At 30.9% G+C, this 7,339-nt stretch overlaps 1 long non-coding RNA gene across 1 annotated transcript; it reads right to left on the reverse strand.

The window, feature by feature from the left end:
* Positions 1-1,573: 1,573 nt before the first annotated feature.
* Positions 1,574-2,581, reverse strand: LOC113787666 (uncharacterized). The gene is made up of 2 exons (XR_003474181.2): positions 2,275-2,581; positions 1,574-1,816 (listed from the first exon to the last, which is right to left on the reverse strand). It is a non-coding gene; the product is annotated as an uncharacterized lncRNA (long non-coding RNA).
* Positions 2,582-7,339: the final 4,758 nt, after the last annotated feature.

Here is a 7,339-nt window from a genome sequence, read left to right on the forward strand (position 1 = left end):
TATATATATATATATATATATATATATATGTGTGTGTGGAAGATATGTTTGATTGAGGTGAGATGTTGACGGTGATGGGTGAGGCTGGTCTCGTAATTTGTTTCTTTGGGACAAGGAGTTGGTGGTAGAGTATGTATGTGTTTGCTAATGTTCACTTGTAGGATCATGGGAATGATTCGCGGCTTTGGAATTTTTTTTACTATTGGTGTATACTCTGGGAAATATGCTTATCTTGGTTTGATACATAACTCAAATGTGGATTGTTCTCCACATTTGGTGATATTATTTGGGACAAGATGGTGCCGCTTAAAGTGTCTCTACTAGCTTAGACATTGTTATACAATCAGTTGCCTATGAAAGATAACTTGTCTAAAAAAAGACATTTTAGATTGCTCTTCCAACTTGTGTGTTGGTAATTGTGGACTTGAAGAAACTACTCGACATCCGTTTTTTGATTGTCCCTTGTTTGAATTGGTATGGAAAAATATTCTTAATTGGTTACATATTCATGGCCATTTTCTATTTTACTTGGTTAGCTTGCATCTAGACTATTTGAAAAATGAGGAATCATATTATTTTCAGACATGAAATATATAACATTAATATTGAGATGATAGAACGCGTTAAACTTCTTTGTTGTTGTTGGCTCACATATAAAGGAAAGATGTTTGGTCAAATCCGATTCAATGCTTGAGTTAGTTTTTTAAAGGTTTGATTTATAGTTTTTTGTTTAAATATTTTTGGTGGTGGCTGTGTTTTTTTATTGCCGTTCGTATTTATTTGTCGACGAAAATCTATAACTCTTTTGTATTTGTTATTCTTGGCACATCTTGTGTTGATAGTTTTCTCTTTTTATTAATATATAATTTGGTTGCTTTAAAAAAATATATTTTTGCTAATAATTTTTTATTTTTCTAATAAAATATCTTTATTATTAAGACAAAATTATATGGATCTCACTATTCACTTTGGAGTATAATTACCATATAAGTAATTTGACTTAGAAGTGTTGTTCAATTAGTAAAAATTATCGAAATATCTGATATATTGAGATACAGGTTTGAATCCATCTATTTATACTAATTAACGAAATTAAAATAAAATACCGTAAAAAACTTAAATTTTAACTTCGATTTTTTTCTTCATATTTTTCATTTAATTAATGATATATGAATAACTAATGCATTTAGATGGTTCTATATCATAGAATTGTATGTCACGTCATTTAAAATATATTAAATCATCATTCTTTTAGTTAAAAAATCTAAGAGATTGATCAAAACTGTCGACTTTTAAAATAGGGGGACCAATTCCGTGAATCAATATAAAAATAGAGACCAAAACTGCAATTAAGTCAAATAAATAGTAATTTCAATTCACATAAGTTACAATCTAATATTAATTATTTTTTAATTGTATTTTCTAATTAATACTTCTTGTATCACTTTGAAGTCAATATATATGTTAATGATTATAAATGATGAATACATAATATATTGTTAAAATAATATTGGGATCTGCAACGAGAATTAATCAACAAAATAGAAGGCAAACAATTGCAGAAAAAGAAACGAAACGGAGAACGTTTTTTGTTTTTGCTGAAAACGGAGAACGTTCTTGAACATAACAGAAAAACAGAAAAATGTAGTACCCTATTTTTTGTCCAATTTATTAAAAATAAATCAAAAAGGAAATATATATTTAAAAAAAGAAATAAAAATAATTACAATAATTATATTACAATAAAATTTAAACCAAATCAGTTTAAACCTGCCTGCTTTGGCTTTGTCTTGTTGTTGTCCTTATTGCTGCCTTTCTGTGAGTTAAAAAAAAAAAAGAAACTAAAGGACAAATAAAAACTCAGCAATGAAGATCAAAAGTAAAATAATCTAAAATTATGAAGGCGGTGCAGAAAAATGCAGGTGATGAGCAAAGAAAACGAAACATCAAACAAGAAATTGATGGAGAAGGACCAAGGCAAGCAAGAAAGCAACTAAACAGATAAAAAACTCTATAAATACACCCTATCAAATTTCAAAAAAGGGGCAGAGGAGAAGGGGTCTGGAAAAATTCGACTGAAAAAAAAAAAACACATCAAAAGAAGAGAGTTTTATTTTTTTGAAAAATAGAGAAGAAACATTTCTTTTTTTTTTAAAGAGAGATTCTGAAGCAAAAATAGCTAAGCATAAAAGGAGCAACAACTCAACTCCATCCTAAAAAATTATATATATTTAGAAATACAAAGAATAGAAAAGGAGAGAAAATCGAAATCACCGTCATTTTCGTCGATAACTACCGCTAACCGCCGTCAACTGTGCACCGCTTTCTTCTTCTTCTTTTGGGATTTATTGAAGATTTGAACAGGTTTGCTTTTGTTTTGCGATAATGCTGTTTTGTATTGAAATGATACTTTGTTTGTTTTGATTTACTTTGAAATGAATGGGGCTGTTTTTGAAAACATGCTTAGCTGTGTGGAAATACAGCTGTTTAGACAGAAAGCCATAAAGCTATGACAGTACACGTGGCTATGCTGTTTTGAAAAGGTCCTGCAACTTGCCAGCATTAGTCTGTGCTATTCTAAACATTCACATGTTGCTGAAATGGTTTTGGTTATTAAATGATTTATTATTTTTTTAAAAAGAAATATATAACCAATAAAGTATTACTTTTAAATACATTTTATATATATATATATATATATATATATTATGATAATTTAACATATTTAAAACTCTTTTTTTTTAAAAAAATAACTATACAAAAAATTATTTTTTAAATGGTTAAAAAAATGTGACATCTTTTTAATCTCTGAGCGGTGATAACACAAGTTGAACAACTTGAAGATTTTAAAAGCTCATTTTTATAACAAAAATGATAAATTTATTCTTAAACGGGTTAACTAGATGTGAGATCTTTTTAGTCTCTGAGTTTTTTTTACTCAAGTTGAACAACTTGTAGTCTTAAAACTCGTTTTTTTTTATTATTATTCAAATCAAATTGACTCTTTTTTACCATAAAAAATAAAATATAATTTTTTTTATTATTCAAAATCAATTTTCTTTATAAAAAAGAATCAACATATCCGTATTTTTTAACCAAGAACTATGTAGCTTTGATTTCTCCATCGTACTGGGAGATACGTAGGAGCAAGATCACATTCTTGTCAAGCACATAAATAAAAATTTCTTCTTTTGTCTTTTATTTGTTAAGTACATATTTATTTCAAAATCATATTTTAAAAATAGTAATAATTGTTATTCATATTTAATAATAAAGAAAAATAAATATACTTAAGTTAAAATTAATCTTGCACAATTAATTATAGGTAACCGTTTTTAACAGATGTCCTAGGGTGCTAATACCATCTCTATGCATAATCGACTCCCGAACTCAAAATTTGGTTTCAAAGACCATTTTTTTATTTTTCTATTTTTAAGGGTTTCCCGATATTTTCCCCATTTTAAAATAAATTTTGGTGGCGACTCCATTAAATTTCGAGAAACACTCGAAATTTTAGGCCGCGACAAAAACGAAGACTGTTTTTTACGTTCTCCTTTCAGCAGTTTTCAAAATTAGTTTTCAAAATCAAGGTAAACAAAAATTAAAGAAAGATATGAGAAGAATAACACCCAGAATTTACGTGTTCAGTCTTAATTGATGAGACATACGTCACGGGCAAACAAGCAAGATTAATCCACTATTGTTAATTGAATTTTACAAGATTAAGGTCTTCTCAAGATTGATCTCCTAGTATCTATCAGTTTTTTTGAACCAGCAATACTAGTCTTTTCACTAAATCTCATTTTTCTCCCTTGATCTATCTCCTCTGATTTCCTATGAATCACATATTTTATATGCCTCTCTCTCAATCAGCAATTACTACTTGCAACAACACATTACAACTTACACAATGCATTTCAGCTATAGTATTTAAAGACAAACTTCTTAACTAACTATAACTAACATTGTCTTAACTAAACTCAGTTATAACTAACTCCAAGTTGTTACTGATTTGAGACACACTTCCACAATTCTCCACCTTGACTCAATATCATAATAATTCAATCATTGATCTTGCTACCATTGCTTCATCTTTACTCTTTATCGAAGCCAACTATGTCTAAGAAATGCTTGAACTTAACTTGTGAAAGTGATTTTGTGAATGCATCAGTTGGGTTGTCCTCAGTTGCAATCTTCTCAACCGGAACTTGCTTTGAATCAATCATATCCCTTATGAAGTGATACTTAACATCAATGTATTTAGACTTATTATGATACACTTGATGCTTGGATAAGTGTATAGCACTTTGACTGTCACAATAAACTGAAACACAATTATGATTTATTCCTAGTTCACCAATAAGTCATTTCATCCATAAAGCTTCTTTAACACCTTCAGTAAGTGCAATGAATTCAGCTTAAGTTGTAGAAAGTGCTACCACCGACTGTGTAATTGTTCTCCAACTTACAACAATCCCATATAGAGTGAAAATATAACCTGAAATTGATTTTATAGTGTCCATGTTTTCAGCATAATCCAAGTCCACATATCCTTTGATTGGTTCCTTGTCATGATGAGTCTTTTTGAACTTTAAACCTGATGTTAATGAGCCATTTAAGTACTTCATAATCCACTTGAGTGGTGACCAATGCAATGCTCTTGGATCAGTAATAAATCTGATGACAACATTCACACCATAAGCCAAATCTGGCCTGCTGCAGATCATTCTATACATTATGCTGCCAACTCCACTAGCATAAGGAATGATACTCATTCTTTGCCTTTCCTCATTTGTCTTAGGTGAGTCTTGCATTGACAATTTGAAATTTTGTCTCAAATGAGTAGTAACATGTCTTGCTTCATGCATTCTATATTTAGTGACAACTTTCTTCAAGTAGGCAGCTTGTGATAGGAATAGTTCCCCCTTCATTCTATTTCTTTTTATATCCATACCTAAGATTCTCTTGGCCTCTCCAAGTTCTTTCATCTCAAACTCATTAATAAGATCAACTTTGAGCCTTTTAATATGGTCTTTACTTGAGCTTGCAAGAAGGATATCATCCACATAGAGTAATAGGTAAGTCGGAGAACATTCTTGACCTTCCTGAAAAAATAGAGAATGTTCTTGAGCTGGAGAACATTCTTGAGTTGGAGAACGTTCTTGACTTTTCTCTTTCAAAATGTAAATCAGCTGTCAAAACTACGTCTTTGAAAATCAGTTCTTATCATGAAATCATCAAACTTCTTGTACCATTGTCTAGGACTTTGCTTTAGGCCATACAATGACTTTTTAAGAAGACAAACCTTGTTGTTGCCTTTAGCAAATCCTTCAGGTTGCTGCATATAATTGGTTTCTTCCAGATCACCATGTAGAAATGTTATTTTGTCATCCAACGACTCTAATTCCAAGTCTTGTCGAGTTATAATTAAAAGCAGAATTCTGATTGAACAATGTTTTACAACATGTGAAAATACTTCATTGAAATCAAATCCTTCAAGCTGAGAAAACCCTTTTGCAACTAATCTTGCTTTAAAACTTATCTTCTCTTTACCTTGAATGCCTTCCTTTCTCTTGAACACCCATTTTGATCCAATTACCCTTTGACTTTTAGGAATGTCAACCAAAATCCAGGTTTGATTTTTTTCTAATGATTGCATCTCATCATTCATGGTTTTCTTCCAAGCTTCTTTGTCTTCACTATTAATGGTTTCCCTGTAGTTCCTTGGTTAATCTCTTTGAAGATCTTCAACAACACTTAAAGCATAACAAATTAAATATGCTTCACCATATCTGATTGGAGGCTTGATAACCCTTCTTTCTTTATCCCTTACCAAATTGTAATTGGCCAAATCTGGTTATGTTGTAGCATTATCATCAAGTGGTGTATTAGTTATGTCTTCCTGATTAATCTCTTGATCTTCAGGTGACTCCACTTTAATCTGAACAATCTCAGTATTGTTGTTTGAAGCACTGTCAAACAAAGAATGTTCTCTGTTTCTGCAATGTTCTTCGTTTGTAGCACTGAAATGGAGAATGTTCTCCGTTTCTGCAAAACTGAAACGGATAATGTTCTTTGTTAATCATGGGCATTTTTGTTTCATCAAACACTACATCTCTTGATGTGATGCACTTAGGTACACCTTGGTCAATCGTTCATAACTTGTAACCTTTTATTACTTTAAGATATCCAATGAAAACACATTTGATTGCTCTAGGATCCAATTTATCTTGCCTTGTGTGAGCAAATGCTAAGGAACCAAATACCTTTAGATTTGAGTAGTCAGCTGGTTTGCCATTCCACATCTCAATTGGTATCTTAAATCCAATAGCTTATGAAGGACATCTATTTATCAGATACAATTTTGTAACTGCAGCTTCTCCCCATAATGTTTTAGGCAACCCTGCAATCAAGATCATACATCTGACCCTTTCCAAGATTGTTCTGTTCATCCTTTCAGCAATGCCATTTTGTTGAGGGGTGCCTGTAACTGTTCTATATATTTGTATACCTAGATCCCTACAATACTTATTAAACTGCTCTGAAAGATATTCCAGGCCATTGTCAGTTCTTAAACATTTCAGCTTAGATTCCTTTTGAGTTCCAATTTGCATATGTCATTCCTTAAATTTCATAAAAGTGTCACTTTTATTTTCAATGACATAGATCTGTACTTTCCTAGAATAACCATCAATGATGGTTAAGAAATAATAATAGCCAGCATGAGTCTTTGTCCTTGAAGGACCCCACAAATCAGAATGAGCATATTCAAAAGGTCTAGAGGTGTTGTGTTGGCCAGCACCAAAACTGTCCCTCTTAGACTTTCCTAGAATACAATGATCACAAAATTTCAAAATTTCAATTTTGTCACCTTTAAGCAAATTCTGTTTTAATAACTCAATTACACCTCTTTCACTTACATGCCCTAACCTCATATGTCATATTCTAGTAGATGAATGCAAATTAGAGCTAACAGTTGAAGCTTGTGCAATTATGGTAGAACCCTCTAAAATATACAAGTCATTTCTTCTAATGTCTTTAACAATTATATCATCTTTATTAATAATATTCATAGTACCATTCTTTATGTATGTTGAATATCCTAATATGTCAAACATGCCAACAAAAATTAATTTTTTTTTTTAATTCAGGTATGTACCTTACATCATTCAGCAATACCTCATTGCAATTGAACATTATGAACCTGATTGTTCCTTTGTCTTGGACTTTACATGATTTGTTGTTACCAAGCAGAATGATTCTACCATCACGAAGATCTATTGATTCAAAATAATCTTTTCTTGGACACATGTGGAAAGTGCATCATGAGTCTAATATC

This window comes from Cicer arietinum, chromosome 7, assembly GCF_000331145.2.
Source record: "Cicer arietinum cultivar CDC Frontier isolate Library 1 chromosome 7, Cicar.CDCFrontier_v2.0, whole genome shotgun sequence".
Classification (NCBI taxonomy): Eukaryota; Viridiplantae; Streptophyta; class Magnoliopsida; order Fabales; family Fabaceae; genus Cicer; species Cicer arietinum.